The sequence below is a fragment of the Mustela erminea genome, chromosome 20, assembly GCF_009829155.1.
Source record: "Mustela erminea isolate mMusErm1 chromosome 20, mMusErm1.Pri, whole genome shotgun sequence".
Classification (NCBI taxonomy): Eukaryota; Metazoa; Chordata; class Mammalia; order Carnivora; family Mustelidae; genus Mustela; species Mustela erminea.
In genome coordinates, this window is record NC_045633.1 from 24,797,433 (window position 1) to 24,820,879 (window position 23,447).

The 23,447-nt window shown below is 59.7% G+C and overlaps 1 protein-coding gene across 2 annotated transcripts in view; it reads right to left on the reverse strand.

The window, feature by feature from the left end:
• LOC116580814 overlaps window positions 1-21,588 on the reverse strand; it is a 53,090-nt gene extending 31,502 nt beyond the window's left edge. For both annotated transcript variants that reach the window (XM_032327545.1, XM_032327544.1), the window contains exon 1: window positions 21,074-21,588. The gene's annotated coding sequence lies outside the window, so the exon portion shown is untranslated. The remainder of the gene's footprint in view (window positions 1-21,073) is intronic.
• Between the last annotated feature and the right edge of the window lie 1,859 nt (window positions 21,589-23,447).

Here is a 23,447-nt window from a genome sequence, read left to right on the forward strand (position 1 = left end):
TCACCTCCAGCAGAAAGCCACGGTCAGCCAACACCACCCACCCAAGAAGGAGATGGGCCCCCAACCACAGGGACCTTCCTCTACCTCAAGCAGGTCTGCATTCTGCCCAGAGGTCAGCTCTACACAGCCAGGGACGTGGGGGCCGCCAACAAGAGATAGGCAGGCAGGGCAGCCTTGGCCCACTCCCCGTGGCATCCAGAGACAGTCTCTGGCCCACACTGGAGTCCTGTGTGGCCTCCAAGGGTGGCAGGCATCCACACCCTCAAACCAGTAGCCTCATAGGTCCCGTGGTCCTCAGAAAGAAAGGCTGGGCTGGAGGACAGGGGAGAGTTGCAGAACTGAGAGGACACAGGCCGCGGTGGGCAGCAGACAGACAGACATAGGAGGGAGCTGGAGCCAGCAGCTGGGTGGCTGGAGACAGGGAGTCAGGACGCAGGCACCTGGGGGCCAGGGACTGTGGTCTGAGGGCTCAAGAGCCAGGGGCCAAGGGCCAAGGCCAGGCAGGCTGGAGGTCTGGGGGACACGGAGCTGAGACTAAGGGCGGGCAGTCATGTGGGTGGTAAGCAGACCACAGGTGGACCACAGGGCAGCGTGGTCAGGAGGCTCAGGACTGGGGGCTGCAAGGTCTGGAGGACAGCAGCCCGATGGCTTGGGGGGCAGTGGGGCCGGGGACCAGAGCAGCCGCCCACGGGCTGTGTGTGCAGGGTCAGCTGGCTCTGCCTCGGAATGCAAGAGGCACCAGCCTAGGCCCCCAGGGCCCTGAAGAGCCACAGACAGCCACCGGGGACCTGAGGTTTCAGCTGTGCAATCTTGAGCATGCCACTCCCCCCACTCTGAGCCTGCTTGGCTCAGTAACGCCTACTCCTAAGCTACTGAGGATGCAGGGAAAGTGTACGACCTGTATGCACAGGCCTGGCCCAGCCGGGTCCCCATCCTTGCCGTGCTTGGCGGGGGCCCGTGGTTCCGTGTAGCCCAGCTCAGGCCTAGGCTGGTGTTCCCGCCTTTGTGGGAGCAGTGGCTCGGCAGCCTCCGGTCTTCTGGCTGACTCTGAAACCTGCTGCGGAAGATCACATGGGCACCCCCAGACCCCTGGCCCCAGGACCTGGCCCCAGCCCTGCTCTTTCATACCCAGCCCGGCAGTGGGGGCGAGGAAGGAAGGGAAGGGAGGGGCACTGCAGGGGAGGCAGGATGTGGGCCCTGCCTGGACCCAGCTTGCTGGGAGGAACCTGGCTCTCTCCTCTCAGGGAGCCACGAGGCTCTCCTTCCTCCCCTGGGTCACCCATCCCAGCCCGTAAATCACCTGCCCACGCAGCAGGTGCACCAACACCACTGCCGGGGGCAGCCACGGGCCAGCAGGCTTGTCTGGAGGTGGCAGGTTCGGGGCCCTCTGGGGGGGTCTCAGGCCCTGGCATCCTGGGCGGGGCAGCGAGGAGCCAAGGGGGGCCAGTGCTTCTGTGAGCCAGGGTGTCGGGAAATCTCGGGGATTACGGGAAAGTTGGCATCCCAATTCCCAGCTGGGCCAACTTAGGCTCTAAGAGACCCACTCAGAGCCCAGCTTGGAGCATCTTGAGCACATGGTGGGCCTGCCCCAAATGCACCTTCTCCCCCAGCCTGGGAGCTGGCCTAGGCTGGCCCGCAGGCCTCCTTGGGAATTTGTGGCACGTGACGGGTCTGGGGCAGAGGAGGGGCAGCCCCAGCCTGGCTGGAGGAACTGCTTGGGGGAGCTCAGCCCTCACGACGGCCAGAGGCACTGGGCCCCTCTTCTGGGAGTCCAGTCCCACCGGACCTGGAGCTCTGATTCCCTGCCGAGGCTCAGGTTGTTGGGCCACATAGTTTCCAGATGACAGCTGCTGCCCGCACAGGCCAGCACAGGTCGGATGGAGCAGCAGATTCTGCACTGGGCTGGGGGAGGCCCCCAGATGCCCGGGGATAGCCCAGACCTGCCCTCTCCTCCCGGCCCAGGCACAGGGGACAGAGAGTGTCCAAGTCCAAGACACCACAGACCTTGGCCAAGCCGGGTCTGCAGTGTTGGGGAGAGGCAGCCGGACTGGCGGACAGACAGATGGTGGAGTCCCCAGACCCCAGTGTGAGAGCCGCTCTGCCCCGCTCGGTCTGTGACACTAGGCTGGGTGAGGCTCACTCAGCCAGCGTGCTCACGGTGCTCAGGGCCTGCCCCGGGTTTGCAGCCGGGGACCCTCTCTCTAGTCCCATATGGAAGCCCTCCAATGCGCTGGAGCAGGAGGGACAGGGAGCTGCCCCCAGAGACCACCACCCCTCAAGGCACCATCCTCAGAAGCCCCACTTTTCAATAGCTGCCCCTCCTCTTTCCATTTAAATGGATTTCCAAACCTCTGCAGCCACACACGCGTGCTCTCTCACTAGGTAAATGAATGGAGGCCAATGTGGAGGTGAAGGGGCTGGGCTCTGGGGCTCAGGCCACGGGCCAGAAGTGTCACTCCAGCGAGCTGCTCTCTTGGAGGGACAGTAGCTCCCACTCCTTGGAAGGGTAAGAATTAAACTAAACGAGTCCTGTAAAATGCTTCACCCAGGGGTCTGACCCGATAAAGGTCAGCTGTCGCCGTATCTTGTGATCATGACCACCGTCCAAACCCATGCCCGCTGCCTGGTCCATCCAGGGCTGGCGGGAAGCACCCGGGCCCCGGCCATAGAGGGAGCAGAGTTTGGGACCAAAATAAGAAATCAGACATTGCTGCTGCCCCAAGATCGAGAAGCTTCGAGGCAGCAGCGGCAGCTTCTCCGGGCCGGGCTGCGGACCCTGCAGAGACAGACTCCCACCTTCCAGAAGAGAGCCTGGAGCAGGGATGATCTGAAGGGGGAGAGCATCCCCCACCAAGGAAGGAAAAACCGGCTGCAGCAGAAATCCAGGCAAGCGGGAGCCGGGCCGGGAGGCTCACAGAGGCTGTTGGGCCTGACGGACGGATTTTAGGCTCCGCTCCTCATCTCTGATGACATGTTATTTATGTGACCTACAGGTTTCTATTCACAGAGGAATTTTCGCCTACCTCCCCGTCAAATAGAAGACAAGTTTTCACCTTAAAGTCGTAGCTGAGCCGCGACCCAAGTAGCAGGAAAGGCCGTCCACATGAAAGTCGCCTCACAAAGGAGGCTTGACTGGCAGGTGAGGACAATAAAAGTCAGGATAATGTCCGGGCTATCAAAGCAGACCTGGGCGGGCCTGCGAGAACGGGCATGTCCCCAACAGAGGCCCCTCTCGCTCCTCACTTATCTGTCTCTCAGGGTCCCAAAGCACGAACCAACAGGCACACTGCTCATCGGCCCAGGGCGTTCTCTCTGTAAACACTTTCTAAATCCCGACCGAAGTCTGGTTACAGTTCAGCCGAGATGGAAGATGAGAAGGAAGGGACCATACCATTCAGCCGTCAGGACCCCTTCCTCACCGAGCATTGCCTCTTGTGTTACTTCCGCCCTCTCCCCAGGGGTCCTTACGGATACTCTAACTCACACCCTGTAATTCCTGAACGTGGTATCAGCATGCGACGGGAGAAAGCACGCTGTCAGGGATCAGCAGCTCCTGGCTCGGTCACCGGGCTGCCCTCAGATGGAGCTGAGCTCCCCCGATGCTCGGATTCCTCGCCTGTGAGAGTAGGGACAGAACCTACCTGCATGGTCCCATGGGAGTCCCGTGGGAGAGCTCAGCAGCTCAGGGGTGAACAACCATGAGCCAGCGTCTGGCACAGACAGTGTACTGCGCGGAATGGCACACAGGACACCCTGCAGCTCAGAGGCGGCCCCTCGCCGCCCCCCAGACCCAGCCCCTCCGCTTTGGCCTTCCACACACTCAGGGGGCCCTGCTCCTCGGAGCGCATTCCTGAGTCCGGGATCTCAAGGGGAACTCTGGAAGGGGTGGCTCTCTGGGTGGCCCAGCTCTAAACCTCAGACAGTGGCAGGGCTCAGTTTCCCCTCCTACAAGATGGACTGAGCCACCTACCAAAGCCGTGGGAGGCTAATGAGTCAGTGTTTGTAAAACGCTTTGCGGATCAGATGAAAGGGGCCGCGGGCAGGGGGGCTGCCCGCTGGAGGCAATTACTGTGGGTACGCATGCACACTCAGCCCAGCTCCCTATGCCCCACACGCAGATCTCAGCCCCAGGCCCACATCTGGGCGGGCAGGTGGGCGGGCCTCCCAGTGGGGCTGCAGGTCCTGCCCCAAGAGGGGCCGGGAGGGGCCTGCACTGGGCTGGGTGGTGACCGCGGCCCTTGCAGCCAGCAGGTTGGTTGTAGGGAGAGAGCAGGACGTAGGGGCCCCACCCCCGTGGTCTTCCCATGCCGGGCGCCCTAACCCACCCAGTTCACAAACTGCAGCGGGAGGTGGGCATACTCTCTGCCCAGATCCCTGGCAAAAATGCCCCGTGTTCTGGAAGCAAGACTGAGAGCAGATAAGGGAGGCACCCACAGCAGCCGCAGGCCCACAGCCTCCCCACCCATCACGTGCCCTGTGGACACAGCAGGAAGAGAGACCTAGGAAGCCCCTCGAGCGTCCCCGAGGGCGTCGGGGAGCAGGGCCCCTGCCCCAGCACAGCTCTGCAGGCCCTCCCTGCTGCCAGGCAGGGATCCCTGGAAGAGGGAGGAGTGAGGGTGAGTGTCGGATCTGGGCACAGCATCCAAGACTTGAACTGAGAAGGGAAAATGCCACTGGGCCCCACATTAAAAGGACAACAGTCTGGATTTGGGGGCCAAAGTATAGGATCAAAATTAAACTTCACCAGTTCTTTCTATGCCTTCTCATGCAGACACAGGTGATTTTAGAATGACAGGTATGGCTCCCCTTCCCTCACTAGTGGATGCTCTGGCCTGGAAAATCAGCCTCTACCAGTGCAAGGACTTGGCCCTGCCCTCCAGGTTCTTCAGGGAAGGAATGAAGAAATGAGTCCCCTTGGGGAGAGTTCAGAGAGCAGCTGACTAAGGAGGCAGGTCACAGTTACCCAAGGAATAACTCTAGCCCCCTCCTTATTTGGAATGGTTAAATTTAAACAGCAGGGTGGGCACAAAGAGGGCACAAAAGCAGCCCGTTTCCTGGAGAGCCACACCTCCACCCCGGGAGGCAGACAGAGAAGTAGCCTGGGCCCTCAGCACGCTCCGGCAGACCCCATCTCCCAGCAGGACCCCCGGCGAGGTCAGAGGCATGGGTCGCTTGCAGAAATACCTCGGAAATGCCAGATTCTGCAGAGAACCCACCTGCCAGCCACTGCCCAGAGCTCCATCTCCGCACAGCCAGAGGGACACCAGTACCCCAGCCCCTGGCAGTAACCCAACAGAGCCCTGGGCCCATCCGTCATGGTCAGGATCTGAGACCCACCTGGGTGCAGCCACTTCCGTTGCACACGAGGAGCAAAGAGACGGGGGCGCCCGGGGCCATCCCTAGCCAGGCCGCTGTGGATCAGACCAAAGGTGCCTTGCCAAACACACGCTGGTCTGCTCTGGCTGGAAGCCCAGAGGGTCACACAGCCAGACCAGGCCAAGGACGGGGCTCCTCTCTGTAGCCCCAGCTGGACAGAAGCCCTGACATGACTGGCATCGGGAGGCAGGCCCTCCTCTGGGCTCTCACAACAGTTTCCAGCTGGCAGCCCATCTCCCGTGCACCCACTAAGGACCAGAACTCCTCAGGGACCATAGCCCGGTGGAGGCCCTCTGCGAGTGGCACCTCCGGGCTGACCCTAAGAACGCAGGAGTCCCCTGCTCCAGAGAGTTCTGGAGGGAGATAAGCGGTCCCTCTTCCCTGGGGTCCCTCTGCCCTGGGGCCCAGCAGCATGGCCCCTGGCCATGTGTACAGACGGCCTCCGGGAGGAGGGAGGGGTCCCCTTCCTGGGTGGCTAGGGGCATCCCACCTCCCCAGCATTTTCCCCAGGGCCCCAGGAGTCCAGGTAGCCGTACCCCCACCTGCCCACAGAGACAGCTCGGTCCTCAGTCTCCTCTGGACCCATGGGCTCAGAGACAGCCTTCCACCTTCCCACATCCTGGGTACCCTCAGAGCCATTTGCAAGAATGAAGTTCAGGAAAACCCATAGTGATGCGCATGAACTCGGGCCCTAAAGATGATCTAGACGCAGGAGGACCTCGACATAGGTCTGACCAGACGGCTCCCTCCACAGACAGGGAAACCAAGGCCCAAAGGGAGCTGGGCCTCTAGGCACGTCCCTGGTTCCCAACCCTCCCCAGAAGCTGAGGGTATGAGTATTTGTCATTCTCCCTGTGGTTGGATTAGGTGTCCCTAAGACGCAGAGGGAACAGATTAGAACAGCCTCTAGGTAGGCTCCAGGCCCCAAGGCAGTCACCCCTTCACCTTCAGTCAGGGACTCCTCGACTCAGTTTCCCTGGTGAATCTCCGGCCCTCTCTTGTAGTCAGGAGAGTCATTCCCCAAGACATCCCTCCTCCAGGATCTAACCTGGGCTGACCCTGAGGGAAAAGGCCCAGGAGCTCTGGACCTCTCTCATCCCTACACGCTCTGTTCTTCCTGTGGCTCTATCTTTTCTCCCCACCCTGGCAGCAGGAAGGACCTGCCAGAGACCTGTGACTCAATGGGCAGTCAGTGTTTCTGGTCATGACCGAGAGGGAAAGAGAAAACCCCACAAGGCCTGTACCATCAGCCCAGAAACAAGAGCCCGAGGTCAGCTTGAAGCTTCCCACGGAGCTCAGGTCCCAGACCGCCACTGTGCCCCCTGCCCCACACTCACAGGTCCCGGGAGAGCACCAGGCAGCCCCTTCCCATGTCGTGACCAAGGAGGGCCTCCCCCAGGCTGGGGGGAAAGCAGGACAGAGCCACAGTGCACGGCCACACTGCACAGCCATGGTGTGGCTGGCAGGAACCACAGATGTCATGTTGGGTTTTTAGCCTCCCTGCCAGCTTATGAGAGACGCGCTCAAACATTAAGAAGATGCTAAAAACTTTCCAAGTTCCTCCTTTTAGTTTTTTCAAAATGTGGCCTGCTGGCCTCCACATTAGGCAGCCTCTTCTGCATCACAGGCTCTATCCGCCCCCAGCAAGCTCAGGTCATCAGCATCTTGGCCCCCGGAGATGGGACATATGTCAGGCCCCCCGGAATCCAGCATCTGGCTGGGATTCCGGGTCCTGGCATCCCTGCACTGCGCACAGACCCTGCAAGCAGGGAAACAAGGCCCACATGCTCCCTGGGGTGGCAGCCGCTTGTCCAAGGAGAGCAGAGGAAGGGGGGACGGCCGCTTCTCTCCAGCTGGAGTGAGGTCCCGAGAGCGAGGGTGCCAAAGCCGCGGCGAGGCAAGGGAGTGGACCCACTATGTGCTCCAGAGAGACAAGGCCCCGTGGTGAGGGAGAGCAAGGCCGCTGGGCCCTGGCACCCACATCCCCTGGGGACCCCTCACACAGAGCCCTCAGTGTCCTTGCATTTGCACAGAGGTGGGCTTTCAAATTCACACACAGGTCCCTTCTACTCCAAGTAGGACCCACACGCCTGTCCCCAGCCTCGGACCAGCCGGCATCCTAGAGGCCACCACTGGCCTCCCTTGCCCCCACTCAGCTACCACCCAGCGCAGGCCCCAGTGCTCCTCATCCAGGCCTCCTCTCCGATGCCCCTGTGTGAATATCCCCAGGGGTCACTGTCCAGCCCCTGAGCCCCATCATCGTCCTAACACGCCCAACCCAGTCCCTGCCGCAGCCCCGTCTGCAACGCAGGCCGCCCCTGGCCCGGGTCTCTCACCCCGCCCCCGTCTGGCCTGGCGGATTCTGAGGCTTCAAAGAGACCGAGCGGCCACCATGAGGGGATTTAAAGAAAACTACTGGGTAAACGGCAGTGCAGTGGACATCAGTGAAGCGAAGACCAAGATGGCCCTAAACATCCAGGTACCGTCATGGTACATCTGGGTAAACTGAGGACCGGCACAGAAGAGCGTCTTGCCCTGTCACAAGTCCCATGCCTATCTCAGTCCAGCTCCCTGAGGGTCAAGCCCCCTCCCTCCCTTCCCCCTTCTGTCTCTGTCTGTCTCTGTCTCTGCCTGTCTCTGTTTCTCTGCCTCTGTCTCTGTCTCTCTCTCTCTACCTCTCTCTTTGTCTGTCTCTGACTCTCTGCCTCTGACTCTGTCTCTGCCTCTCTCTGTCTCTGATTCTGTCTCTGCCTCTCTGTGTCTCTGTCTCTGCCCCTCTCTCTCTGCCTCTGTCTTTCTTTGTCTCTGTCTCTGACTCTGTCTCTGCCTCTCTCTCTCTCTCTGACTCTCTCTCTCTGTCCCCTCCCATCTCTCCCATCACAGCTCTCTTGGGAAGAGAGCTATGGGACACTCTGCCCTCTCAGTCCCCCGCCCCTCCAGGCCCAGCAGCCCCAGAGGAGCTAAAGGTGAGTACAGCCTGGCCCCTCAGAGCAGGGGCTTTGTTCTGCCCCCAGGGGAGGGTGTGGAGGTCCCGGGCAGCATCCCAGCCGGCTGGACAAGGCCCCTCTGAGCCTCCTCCTGCGGGGCCCATTCAGAAGCCCGACTTACGCAGGCCCCAGCCGGGATGGAACTCCTCCACGGTGGGGCCCCACTCCAGCCCTCCCTTCTGGGCCTGGCCGGGCTGCCCTGGAAATGACAAAGGCCAGTTAGTCACTTCCCTGGAATTGTCCCATCCAGCTGCCCCATCCTAGATAAACAAGCCAGCGCTGTGCCCAGCATGTCCAATGTTCCCAGACGCTCCCCGTACCCCACACGGCCACATGGTCCCTCTGGGGGGCTCCAGGCCTGCCCACAGGCAAAGGCGGTGGGGTGGGCCCCCCACAAGGTGCCTAGGGTTGCAGCCTTTGCCCTCTCCCAGCCCCACCCCAGTGAAGCCCCTGTACTTTGGGGTGACATCATCCCCATCTCGGCCATGTTTGAGGAAAAGTCCCCATTGGCGGGAGGAGGATGACCCTTGTGGCATTCCCAGAATAGCCCCCAAAGCTGCCCGCCACCCCAGGGATGCCTGGAAACCACGCCCAGCTGAGGACAGAGGTCACCGGGCTCCCAGGCCTTTGATGTTCAAGGGGCCTTGAAGATAATTCCAGAAGAGGAACAGGGCCACAGCTCCCCCAGGAGCTGTCCACGGGAGTCAAGGGGATTTCTCCATTCCACTGGGAATGAATGAATGATTGACTGAATGAACCAACGAAGCCAAAAGTGTGGGACATGGAAGGAGGGAAGGGGTCTCCCTGGGGCCTCTGGAGGGCACCCTGCCCAGTGTGGCCTCCAGAACCGTGGGACGTGAAACCTGCTGTTCTCAGCTGATGTCTGGTCCTTGGTTGCGACAGTCATCGTGGTATCATGGGAGAGTGCACGCTAGGTGTGGGTCGCTGCCCCCTGGCGAGGGAAGGACTGGCATCACCCCATGTCAGAGATGGGGGCCAGCAACAGACTTGGAGGACCTGCCCAAGGTCACATAAGACCACTGGCTGCCATCTCTTCTGGGCATTAGGCCTCAGGCACCGCATCTGCCAGGGGACTGTCCTGGACTCTGAGCCCTCGCGGTGATGCGAGCATTCCAAGAAGCCAGCCGCTGACAAGGACACCTGCTATGAGCAGACGCAGGCACAGCATGATCACAGTGGATCATCCGTGGAGATCACGGCGGGGCCACAGCCTCTGCAGGGGGAGGGCCTCTGCCTTGGCCCCGGGTTCCTGCCCCAGATGTGGGTGAGCCCCTGGCTGGGGTGGCCCCCACCCCAGGGCCCAAAGGAGCACACCTGGCGGACCCAGGCCAAGGGAGGAGGGCAGCCTGATGGGGAGAACTGGCCCATCTGCCCCCCAGGGGCCTGCAGCCACACCCATTGTCTTTCCAAGTGGGCTTTTTCTGTGGCCACTGGACACTCAAAAGGAAGGCAGAGGACCCATCGGGGACAGGGGCCAGATATCTGTTCCAGGGAGGCTGCAGTGGGGACTTGGGGTCTCAGTGGGAGGTGGTCTGTGTGTCTCTTAGTGACACCTGGCACGTCCCGCAGGGCTGACTGGGGCCTCCCTGGGGGTTTGAAGATGCTGGAGGGAAAGCCCTGGGGGTATGCCCTGCCCCCTGCCAGAGGAGGCGGCCTCAGGGCCCAGGAGGCACATCCCCATCCCACCCAACAAGAGGCACATGCCTAGCGTCCTGCCTCACAGCCTGGGGTGGGCCCTATGCCCAGGCCATGTCCTGCCAGAGGACGTCCCCATCCTCTGGGCCACATGGAGGCCACAGCCCGCACCTGGCCTGTGTCCCTTCCATCCGACGTCCAGCAAGAGCTGCACAGGAAAGCTGCAGGCCCAGACCATGACAGTGAGCATGTGTGCAAAACAGGGAAGCCTAGAAAGAAGCCACGGTAGGCTCCCAAACCTGAATGTCGTGGGTCCTATGCACAGGGACATGTGCTGACTGAGTGCAGGCCCTCAAAATGCAGCCTGCAAGCCCCTCTCTCAAATGAAGAAACCAAGGGCAGAGGTGTGAGCCACGCCCAATGTCACATCTGGACCAGGAGAGACCTACCCCCAGGGGGGTGCCCCCTGTGGCCAGCACCCGCCTTCATTGTTGGTCACAGGCGTCAAGGTCTACATGGGGTCACATGTCCCCACAGCGGACCGTGCATCTGGACCGTGGACACTGGCTGCCCGTCCTGTACTCCGGCCCCAGAGACCCATGCAGGAAGGAAGCCAGGCCAGGAGGACCCCTGAGCCCCGGGGAGGAGCTGGCTGTCAGAGGCTGTCACACACCCTGGGGCTATGGGTGTGCTGAAGCCTGGGTGAGGAGCGGGAAGAGAAGGCTGGTGTGGGCTCTCCCGCAGACCCGGGGCTGAAGCCTGAACCACAGAGCCATACTCTTAGGGGCGTGCTGGGCTCTGGGTGGCAGGGGACAGATAGGATGTTGGTTCCCTCTCTGAGCCTTGGTTTTCCCACCCCTCAGTTGGGTTCCCGCTAGAGAAGGCCGACTCGTGGAATTCCTGGCCCCAGACTCCCAGCCCAGCCTGCACGGTGGATGGACAGCCCCACGACAGGGCTGGATTCCGGTGCAGGGGGATGGGCTGGAGGGTAAGGGGCCTGTCCCATGGGCTCCCTGCCCCTACACCCACAGAGTGGCTGGCGGGACACTTCCTGGCTGCCCGCCAGCTCCCCGACAGCCTGCGGGTGACTTCTGGAGCCCAGCCAGATGCCGTAACCCGTCCCGGGGGCCCCTTGGCATTCCTGGCTTTTGTTTCCGATGACGCGGGGTCCGCCGGAAGAGGGGAGTTGTGGCGGGAAAGGGCCTCCATGTGATTCAGGATCCTCAGTGGGGTCTCAGCTCCCTCACCCATGGCAGGGACAGGGGACTGACCATGAGGAAGGGGCCATGCAGCCCCACATGCAGAGCACAGGCAGGGGGCTGGGGCCTGGGTGCAGGGAGAGCAGGACCACTCAGGCCTTGGGGTCCCTGGGGTTCAGGGGGTCGGGCTGGGCCAGCAAGGCCCCTGCAGCAGGCCCCCCCCTGGCCATGGCCATCAGCAGGGCCCCTCTGAGTTAAGGGCAGCAACAACTGTGCCCTATTTATAGCCTCACGTCCCTGTCCACGGGCTGTGGCCAGCAGAGCCCATCCACGAATTCCACTGTGATCGGTTTACATTTAAAATAAACGTTTCCTTAACTCAAGTCTGATCTCTGGCAGTGAATTTCGGGAAGTGCTGAGTCCAGGTCCAGACTCCAAGGGAGGCCTTGCCGCTGGGCGCTCAGGGACAGCAGTGACACGGCAAGCGAGAGGGTTCCCTGACCCCACCGAGAGCCTACAGCTCTCTATGCCTTGTAGCCTCCCCAGCCAGGATACCCCAAGGGGGTCTGGCCCCGGCGCAGCCCCCACACAGCCTCTGTTCTCCCTACTGGAGCCCCATGTCATATGGGGCACACGGGATGTCACATGGGGTACCTCTGTACACTTTGCAAAAGGGCTCTCATCCTAGGGCAGGTAACCCAAGGGGCAATCACGGGGCACCAGAGGGATGCCAGTGGGGTTAGATCTAACTTTGCAGCTCTTCCCAAAGACGCCCCAACCTCCTCGCTCTGAATGCAAAGGGATGCTCGGAGATCATTTGGAAAACACAAAAGGCAGCCTCCTAACCTGTGACAGCCACAGTCAGCACTCGCTGTCCCTTAGGACTCAGTCCTGTCTGTCCCAGGCCCAGCAGGTCCCCTGGAAGGTGGATAAGAGAGAGAAGAGACAGGGAAGAGGCCAGGGGCACCTGACATGTGCTCATGGCACCTGCTCCCTGGAGCAAAGACCAGGGAGGGGACCTCAAACACAGCCCCGGCCAGACTCCCAGTGAGGCCATGAAGCCTCCAGACCCTCCCAGCAAAGCCTCATTGCCTCTCTCCACCAACCCACATTCTCCTGGGAAGGCTTCTTGTAACCAGCTGAACAAAGGCCCCCGGCCGCGTTCGGATAAGGGGTGGAGTCACAAGCCCCTGCCTTGGGAGCCCACACACAGGCCAGAGCCGGCCAAAACAAGGGCAGTATCCAGAGCATGAGGGGCATGCAAGCCGACGCCCGCCAAGGTGGGCATGCTATGAGCCCCCCGACATAGGAGGAAACCAAGGCTGGGGGCTGAAGCAGAGCCTGCGGTCAGGGGCCCGGAGTTTGGACATAGGCTCGCCGACCCCCAAGGCTGAGTGCCGGATTACGGGTCCACAGAGGAGGCTGACGTCGGAACTGCAACAATCCTGGGTGAAGACAAAAATGGGCCCTGACCCCGAGGCCATCCCTCGGGCAGTGGAAAGCACAGTTTCTTCAACAACGAGGTAGCAAACACGCGGGGCCAACTGTGTGCTCCAGTCAGTGTTGCAGGGAGGGTACAGCATGGCAGGGGGCGCTGTTTCAGGAACAGGCATCCAGGGGCTGCTGCCAAAGAGGGTTTTGATGCTGAATAGGAGTTTTCCTCCAGGGAAAAGCAGGGCGTGTGGACGGGTGTCGTCTGTGAGCGTGCTGAGGGCCTCGTGCACCAGCAGGGGAAGGTGAGGGGGAGCCCCACACGTCCCACTGTCCTCACTGCAGCTGCCTGCTCTTCCAGCACCCTGGGGCCCCTCCCATTTGCTTCCAACACCCTCCCCTCCCGCAGAAGCGTCTGGCTGGGAACCGGAGGTGTGTAGGGCAGGCACCCACTCAGCGGAGCCAGAGCTCCCGAAGCCAAGACAGCAGGCACTTCCTGACCCCGGGCTCAGATCCCGAGGGGAGGCTGGGAGGGGCTCCGAGTGGTGGCATTCCAGCTGGCATTCCAACTCCTACTACACAATTTGTCCATTTCCTGCCCTGGCTGCAAATTTCAACCATTTCCCTCACAGCCACCTCCGGCCTCTGCCCGCTGCCTGGCCTGGCGCTGACCCTGGCAGGGGACAGGATGGTCCTTGTCCTGCCAGCTCAGAGTTTGGAAGCAGCCATGCCTTCAGCCAGCATCCTGCTGAGAGGCCCCTGGACACAAGGAGGGGTGCCGGGCCAGAGTGTCAGGGAGACTAGGGTCTAACCCCTGCCATGCAACCCCCATCCAGTATGTTAGGCACCCGCCTTGGGGCCATGCGGGTCTGGAGACACTGGTAGGAGGTGGGACACAGGCACTCACCACATGCCAAAGGTTGTTACCCTCCATTCAGGGAGGCTGGACTCTGGGTGGAGACCCAGGACTGAGCCCGGGCCTGAAGCATCAGCTGTTTCAGGTGCAACACTCAGATGCCCGGCACCCCGCCACCCCGCAGGCCGAGCTGTACAGATTCCAGGAGACCTGGCAGGGGTACATCCGGGACCGTGGCAGAGCAGACAGCTCTTTCTCTGCATGCACTCTCCCTAGGCTCAGAGAATGTCCCACCTGTGTGAGCAGGATCCCCAAGATGAGGTGAGGGTGTCCCATCTCCCTTGCAGCTAGAACGCAGTCCCGAGACCTGCCCTGCCCATCCCTTCGCCTGGTTCGTAACTCTGAGTAGGGCTCCCCGGGAAGCTGGCATGGGAAGGCTGGTTCCGGTGGCACAGGTGGCCCCGTTGCCCCTTCCCAAGGGCTGGTGGCCTGCAGCACCCCAAGGTTATTTAGGGTTTGTTCAAGTCCTGTGCACAGAGTCTGGGGGCTACCCTTAGTAAGTGACCTTAACAAGTGTCCTTGGCCATGAACTAGTTGGAGCAGGCCCTGCTGCTAATAGCTAAGGAAGCCAGGCCCCCAGGGAGGAGGTCCCACAGTGCTGGGGTCCATGGGCACTCAGTGAATGGAAGCAGCTGCCTGTGGTTCTGACCCAGCTTGGAGAGCCGTCCTGCTCACCTCCGAGTTCCCAGCCCCAGCCTGGCCCTGTCAGGAAGGGCCTTTCCTTGATGCCCACATGGGGTCGAGCTCTCTTTGTCCACAGAAGCAGACACCCAGCTGAGCCCCTAGGGGTGGGGATGGAAGACCCCTGCCTCCTAAGCCCTGTAGGAGCAACACCAGGCCCTAGGAGCTTCCAGGGGGCTGCACAAGACCACACCCTTGAGAAACCCTGACGGGATTCCCTTCCCCTTGTTCAGGCCCCGGAGCTGGGCCAGACCTCCTACTCTCTGTTACAGTCCCCAGAGCACACTTCCCTGGGGGAGCTCCCAGAGCCACTGGTCAGGGCCGGCACGGCAGGGACCCCAGCATGGCCTGGCTCAGGCTCAAGCCAGAGTTTGCACGGCGAGCCCAGAAGAGCCGGTCATGTCTCTGAATGAGGGATGCCGTTGCTCTCCGTGGGTCAGAGGGACCTGAACCCACCGACCACCAACTAGTGACCTTGTCCCAACAGCACCGTGCTGACCATGTGAGGAAGAAGCCCAGAGAGGGAGAGAGGGCCGAAGGTCGCCCAGCTTGCTGCCCCTCCCGCCGAACCAGTAACCAGTGGTCTGTATGGTGGGGGGGTTGCAGGAAGGGCAGAGAGCGCCCTGCGGACGCAGCCCCAGGGGTGGCCCCACCGAGGGGAAGCCAGGAGGACACAGGGTGCAACGCAGGGCCAAGAGCACATAAAGGGTGTGTTCATTCAGGCCACGTGGGGCTGGGCGCCCTCCAGCACAAGCTGTGAACCCAGACAGATTTTCCATGCTGAGGCCCAGGGTCCCCGCCAGCCTGCTGTTAATAAAAAGTCACAAGGCTCCGCCAGAGCAGCTCAGAGAGACAGGACAGCCCTCCAACACATGCTAGCTGAGTGATTTAACGGCAGAGCCTGCGCGCACTATTTATGTAATAAATCCGTCCATTTGGGGGTTTTCATACGTCCTAGGAGGCTCCTCCCCAGCCCCACCCACCCCACCCCCAAACACAGAATGCTGAGAAAATCTCATTTCACAGGTTCCCATAAAGCCAGGTGCAAAGCAGCCGCGGCATGCGTGGGGCCCGGCTGGGAAGGAACACTGCTGCTGGCAGCCGGCGGGGGAGCATGGAAGCGAGGCTTCAGTAGGTGTGACTGTCCCCCAGCAGGCAGGTGGCTCTCTGGAAAGACCACAGGGACAGCTCCTGGGCCTCCCTCTGGCCAGGACTGTGCTCTGGGGCAAAGCATCGGCACCCCAGGGCAGAGAAGGTCCTAGTCCAACTTGCTGACCAGTGGCCACACTTAGACACTAAAGCAGAAGCTTTGGGCACACCCTTGAAAACCCACTTCTGGGCTAAATACTCAGGGTTTGTGGACTAAATTTCAGCCCCAACATCAGAACAAACCCTGCTGACTGGAAGCACAGCCTTCAGTCAAACCTGCGCCGGGAAGTGAACCAAAAGCCTCCTGGTACTTGGCTTGGGGTCACTGGGGAGCGGGGGGCAAGGGGGCACAAGGAAACAACGTCTTCCAAGACAGCTCCCACCTCGGAGCCCAGCGGAACCCTGGGACCAGGGCTCCCAGCCTCTTCCGCGGTCCGGGGCCTGCTCTCCCCCGCCAGCCACTGCGACTACAGTTGGTTTGCTTTGGGACGGGAAAGTGGGGTATGTGTAGGGTGACAGGCTGGTCACACATGGGGCGCCCCCAGGCTTCACAGCCATCCCAAGAGCAGGAGTTACAGTTCCCTATCACAGAAGAAGGCTCAGGAGTCTGGGGGCATGAGGGGGCTTGCCAAGGCCCCCTAGGAGAAAGGGACAGACAGTGCTCAGAACCGAGCCCCCCCCAGAGCCCACTGCCCATCCAGGGGCAGACGGGGCCCTGCCTGCTCAGGAGGGTATGGATCTCAGCAGATCGGCCCCACGGCCCCACCGTGCAGAGGTGAGAGGCAGATGAGGTCCCCACCGCATGTGTGCCCCAGGAGGCCAGGCCCCATGGGCCAGCTCTTCCTAGAGCCCCAACTCCCCAACCAGCCACCCCGGACCTAGGCCAGCGGCACCAGCACCAAGCACACAGCCAGACAAGCAGGCCACAGGCAGCCACGGGTGGCTCTCAGGCATGTGCCTCCCCAGAGCAGCCTGGGCTGTCAGTCGGTAGCAAACACGACGCGTCTCTAATAAAACAAATCATCTGAGGCCGGGGAAGCCACAAGAGGAAACAGCTGTGCGCTCTTGGCTGTGAACACGCGTTTCCACACCCGTCTCCCCGCTCCCCACGCCGCTGCTGCGGAGCTCCGGACGCTTGGCCAGGTTCGGGCAGCAGAGCACTCTGTGCCATGGAGAGCAGAGCCACAGAGGCCCCACGCACACCCCAGTCACGTGCACGTGGACGCCGGATCTGCGGGCTGCACTAAGTGCCGCCGACCCTGACACGACTGCGCCCCTGCAAAGGCCGTCTCAGCCACAAATACCAAAGTCTCTGTCCACAAAGACTCATGCCGGGAGGTTCACACGGGTGTTATTCATAACTGTCCCCAAAATGGGATGCATGCAAATAGCTACCAGGTGGTGAGGTGGGGTGCACAGGTGGGGTGCACAACGGGACCCTCGTGAGAAGGGTATATGGACTTGCTGGCAAATTCAACAACCCGGGTGAAGGCTACAAACCAGAGACACACACGGCATCTGTCTCCATCATGGTGAATGCTGGAGTTGGGGCACCAGTCTCGCAGTGCCCTCGGTGGGGGGGGGGGGGGAGGTGGCTACAGGGCCTCAAGGAAGCCTCCTGGGCACCAGGAAATACCCCACACTTCAACCCTGTAGTGCATGCATGTAAGAAGTCATGGAGCTGAGCGTGCAGATCTGTGCATCTCAACAGAACCCTGTAGAAAGTCAAGTAAATGCTGGAGGTATATCCCATGCTCCCACAGCCCAACCCTACTACAGCTGTGCCCCTAAAGACCCAAGGCAGAGGTGGGGGCTCCAGAGAAGAAGTGGTCCCACCACCACCACCTAGCAAGCAGAGAGCTTGCTAGATGGCTGCTCTTCAGCCCAGGTGGACATGGGTGCCTACTTTGACCCCAGGACTAGAGTGTTGTGGTGGGTGTTACAAATGAAGACACACTGAGATCTCAGCCCTGTCCTTCCAGCCTTGTGATGTCCCAGGAAAAGGGTATCAGGCCCATCAAGCCAGGCAGGTTCCCTCAGGACTCACTGACACTGGGGCAAATGGAAAAGTCCAGAGCATCACCAAGGACCTTATCCCATCACCACACACTTGCACCTACCAGCACCACAGCTGCCAACGTCATCTCCACTGCCTCCACCATCACCTCCACCATCAGTTCCTCCATCATGTCCTCCATCACCCCATCACCTTCATCATCTCCTCTATCACCTTCATCACCACCTCCTTCATCACCGCCATCATCACCTCCATCATCACCTCCATCATCACCTCCACGTCCTCCATCATATCACCTCTATCATCTCCACTTCATCACCACACTCATGCCCTCCATCACCTCCAACATCACCTCCATCATTACCTCCACCACCACATCCTCCATCACCTCCATCATCACCTCCACGTCCTCCATCACATCACCTCTATCATCTCCACTTCATCACCACCCTCATGTCCTCCATCACCTCCAACATCACCTCCATCATCACCCTATCACCTCCATCATCACCTCCACCATCACACCCTCCATCACACCCATAACTTCTATCATCACCTCCACCATCACATCCTCTATCACTACATCACCTCTATCATCACCTCCATCATCTCCTCCATCACCTTCACCACAACCTCCACCATCACCATCATCACCTCCACCATCACGTCCTCTATCACCTCCATCATTACTTCTACCATCATGTCCTCCATCACTGCATCACCTCTATCATCACTTCCATCATCTCCTCCATCACCTCCATCATCACCTCCACGTCCTCCATCACATCACCTCTATCATCTCCACTTCATCACCACCCTCATGTCCTCCATCACCTCCAACATCACCTCCATCATCACTCTATCACCTCCATCATCACCTCCACCATCACACCCTCCATCACACCCATAACTTCTATCATCACCTCCACCATCACATCCTCTATCACTACATCACCTCTATCATCACCTCCATCATCTCCTCCATCACCTTCACCACAACCTCCACCATCACCATCATCACCTCCACCATCACGTCCTCTATCACCTCCATCATTACTTCTACCATCATGTCCTCCATCACTGCATCACCTCTATCATCACTTCCATCATCTCCTCCATCACCTCCATCATCACATCCTCCATCACCCCATCACCTCCACCATCACCTCCCCCACCACCTCCATCATCACCTCATCAGCTCTATCATCACTGCTATCATCACCTCCACCATTACTCCATCACCTTCATTATCACCTCCATCACCCCTTCCCCATCCCCACCATCTCTCATTCCTGTAACTGTCATACCACCACACCCATACCTTCAACACCATTATCACCCGCCTCTGAGCCCACTTCCTTCATTACTAAGATCTGGAGTCCCAAGGCAAGTGGCAAACCCTAAAGTTCCAACGTGGGTCTTCAGACTCCCAACTATAGGACTCTTGCCTCTCTACTCTTGGTCCCATGGCCCCACCAGTTCCCTCCAAGGCCCCATTCCCAGATGTGGAGATGTGCCCACGGGAAGCCCAGCTAAAAATCACTCTGAGATCCTGTTTGCAAAGCTCTGTGTAATCCACACATATTTAGACACTCTTCACTTTTCCTAATGAACCCGAAAGTGCCAACTTTATAGAAATTCCATGACTTGTACGAAGCACCTGGGCTCTCCTCAGAGCCAACATGGTGGTACCCCACCCCTCACCTCCCCCCATCTCAGAACCCTGAACTCAAGCTTTTCTCGGTGGAAGCCTGGAAGGAGGAAGTGCCCCTCCGAAGACGGCCACAAACAGAAGAGCCATGCCACACGTGTCTCGGGCCACAGGCAGCACTGCTGTCCAACACAGTACCGCTCGTCACTCATGGCCACTTACATTTAAGTTAAAAGTGGAATTGTTTTAGAGGGAGAGCGGGCTGCAAACAGAGATGATCCCCCAGGACCAAGTGCAGCGCGGACCCTGACATCATGACAGTAGAAGTAAGAGAAAGTAAGAAGTAAGAGAAATTTTAGAGAAGAGAAATTTTAACCCTTTGGTCCCTCGATCACACAGGCCACACTTCCGGTGCCTGGTAGACACAAGGGGCCAGGGGCTGCCATGGTGGACAGCAGCTCCTCCCGTGTGAGTGAACGTGCTTAGTGTGTTGGACAGCACTGGCCCGGAGGCGAGAAGCCGCATCAGGACGTCCTCAGGGTCCAGAGCTGCAAGCCAAGAAGCTGATGGGTGTCCCAGAGCTGCCAGAACAAAGGACTGCAAACCAGGGCTGTCCCCTTTACAGCTCTGGAAACTGTCATTCGGAAAAGTCCAGAGCATCACCAAGGACCTTATCCCATCACCACACACTTGCACCTACCAGCACCACAGCTGCCAACGTCATCTCCACTGCCTCCACCATCACCTCCACCATCAGGAAAGAGTTGGCCCGCGGGTCCCTCTGGCGTTGTGAGGGACAACCTGCTCGGTGTTCCCCTCCAGCCTCTAGCAGCTGTCGGCAATCCCTGATGCTCCTGGGCTCATGGACAGAGGGCCGCGCCCCACCATCGCTGCCGCCTGGCCTCCTCCTGGTGTGCGTGTCCATGCTCCCCTCTTCTGTGAGGACACCACCCCGCTCCAGCGCGACCTCCCCTTAACCATCACACCTGCAGAGTCCTTACTTCCAGGTAAGGCCTCCTGCACAGGTTCTGGGTGGACATGAATTCTGGGGGGGACACCACTTGACCCAGCATGCCCCCACCCTGCGGCTCCCTTGTGTCCCCTTCACCATGTGAGCCACACCCCACAGTGCTCTTCGGTCCACTGTCTACTCAGCCTCCAGGGCATAACCTCTTGCGTCCGGCACCTGTCTCATCCCCACGGCTCACCCAGAGCCTGGCTCGTGGCGTCCGCTCAACAAACACCTGCTGAATGAGGGGATGAGCCACACAACACCCACCATGCGCCTGATCACAGGCCTTCGCAAGGCCTCGGTCATGTCGTGCACACTAAGGCAGAATGTTCTGGATCCGGGCAGAGGATGGGGGAAAGATCAGCCTGGCCCCCAAGCCTGGATCTGCTGGGTGAGCGGGTCAACCACCCACCTGCCTGAGCCCTCATGCCCTCTTCAGTACTGTGAGCCAGGGGACACTTGCCTCTGGGGCTAACCCAGGAGTGGGTCAGTGGATGCCCAGGGTCTGATGGGCAATCACCCCAGTCTCCACCATAGCCATGGACAAAGGTGGGTCTCGAGGAGGGAGCTGTCCTCACCCAAAACCTGGGAGTGTCGCACCAAGCCTGTGGGGCTCCGGTGCCACATGGTCCTGGGGAATCCATTCCACAGAGCCACGTGTCCAGCACGGTGGCTGGCAAGTGCAGCATGTCGCCGCTCCCGCCTGCCCCCCAGAGTCCCTGGGGACTGGGCCGGGAGGGAGGCAGGGTTGGAGGAAGCTTCTGGAAAGCAGCCACGCCAGAGTGGTGCTGAGCCTCCTCCCACGGCCCGCCCAGGCCAGGCGCACACTCCTCCCTCCGAGAGGGGGAAGGCCAGAGGGCTGGTGGCAAACTCTGTCCTGGCAGCTCCCCAGGGGCTCCCAGGCAGGCTTGAGTTTCTAAGGAGCATTAACTACGTCTTACAAATTAAGATAGCAACTCGGAGGACTGAGGACATTAAAAATAGCTCGACTTACTCACCCCTCCTCAGAGTTCTGTGGGAAAGAGTCCGGCAGCTGCACAGCTGACCCCACGGGCCTCCCGCTAACTCAGAGCTAGCCCAGCTCACAGAGAAAGTATGGGAGGAACTCTGGTGGGGGGTGCCTACAGCGGGTAAGTGGCCATGTGGCTCCCCCAGCACTGTCCCTTGGTGACAAGGAGGGGACACCACTCAAGGAGCATGCCACTGTGGCATCAGCCTCACAGGACTGGCTCAGTATTGGTCACAGACCCTCGGGCCCCTCTCTCTGCCACTTCCTCTCCTAAAACTGACTTTTCCCAGCCTGCTCTGCACAGGAAGCCAGCCTTTGGCCCAAGTTCACGTTAAGAAGGGACATGTTAATACACAAGTCCTTGCATGTGCATACACAAGGACGTAAACAACTTAGGAGGCCTTTGGCTGAAGTATAGAAGAGCCAACTTGGAATGGCTTTCAAGTGTGACAGGAAGTTCGGGTTGGGACACTTAGGGATTATGTGACATCACAGGATATGGGATGTCTCCTCATCTGTCTTGCCATCCTCACTTGGCCTTGGTCCTCAGAACTGGTCCTCATGGTTGCAAGAAGACTGCTATAGCTCCAGGCATCACATCCTTATCCACTAACCTCTAATGACACCCCTGGCTGGTGTGTCCTTGGAAGAGCCAAGAGGATATTCTCAGAAACCCCCAGCAGTCGTCCCTGAAGTCCCATCGCCAAAATGACTGCAGTAAGTGTGTCTCTTCATCTTTATGCTAAAGTGAACATGTATTCCTTTTGTAATATGAAGAAAGAAAGTTTAATATATTTTTCTAAAGAAACCCTCTTGTCAGTGGCATGTAGAACCGTGGGCTTGGTCCTTCCAGGGCAATCCTGGCATTGCAGGGAAGGTCCCGGATACAGTGGGTCCTGGGAAGCCAGGGCCACACACGAGACCACAGCAAACCCCAGATCCCAAACATAGGACTGGTTATCGCTCCTGGGTGCCCCCCGCCTGGCTGCACTCTGGCATGGAGGGCTCAAGGTGGGTAAGGCCTTTTTCACTAATAGGCTGTGTGATCCTTATACAACACAAGGACAGTCACCTCACCTGAAGCTTCCTTTGCCAGCTCACAGGGGCCGTCTGGCCTGGCCATTCTCACAAACCCCAAACCTGCACAGCCTGGCATAGGAGGAGCTTCTGCATCCCTCACACGAAGCCTGCCCCGGGATCATTCAGGGACCCATGCTGCGGGAAGCACAGCTCTGCCCTTGTCCAGAGAAGGGGTTAGCTTCCCTCGCTGGCTGCCCAGCATCCTTCATGGGGACCCGGGTTCCAGTCACACACCGCAACGCCATACCACATGGCAACAAGACACCGCGTAAAGTGGTTGTTTCCTGATGGCCCCGCTGGGATGCAGAAACAGGGTTTCAGGGCACAGACCCCAAAGCCTCTGAGCAGGAAGCACTTTGAGCTCAGGTGATGCACAGCTCCAACGCTGTGTGGGTTTGCAAGGAGACAGCAAGGGCTCTGTGTCCATGGCACCCCCTGCCCTGGCTTGGGTGCTGGCCCTCCCCATGGCTGGACAAACCCTCCTGTGTCCTCAGCAGGTTGCACGATGGGGTAGACCAATGCATCACTGTTGTTGTTCTTGTCACATTAAAACACAAAATTAATTCAGCCTCTTCTGACCTCGATCTGAGAAGCCGAGCTCTTGGAGAGATGAATTATTCATATTTTTGCAACCCATTCTCCAAACATGTGTAAAAATAAACTGGGGTTCCCTCCTAAAATGGGGCTGTTTTACCCTAGGGCCTTTCCCAGCAGACCCCACCCCCCACCCCACGGCCCTCACCGCGGGTCATGACACCCCAGGGACTAGAGGCGGGCAGGCACCAGGGACGTGGTCCAGGAGGGTGGGCTTGGATCCCGCAGCCCCAGGGGTTGGCCCGCTCTGTGGCCTCCTCACCGCCCCCCACTCTGGATCCCCACTTTTCTTATCCACAGAGCAAGCATACCAAACCAGACAACGGCCGAGGGGCTCCCGAGGGCTTGGTACCAACATTCTGTGGCTAAAAACCGGAACATTCCTGGTGCTCTTCCTTACATGCACCAGCACCTGGGCCTGGGGAAGGGCCAGGTGCTCCCAGAGCTCTTGTAAGGGAGGGAGGGCCAGGCAGGACATGGTCCTGCCAGTGCACTCATTTTCATCCCTCCGTGGTTTTTGCTTGCATCTCCTTTATGGCTGATGCTACTGGACATCCTTCCCCGTCTGCCTATTGTCAGCTGCAGGTCTTCTCCAGTGTGGCACTCAAAATTTGCACAGCTACCATGTATCTGTCCCTTGCTCCAAAAACCACAGACCCGAGATACCATGCTTCCCTGAAGGTCATGGT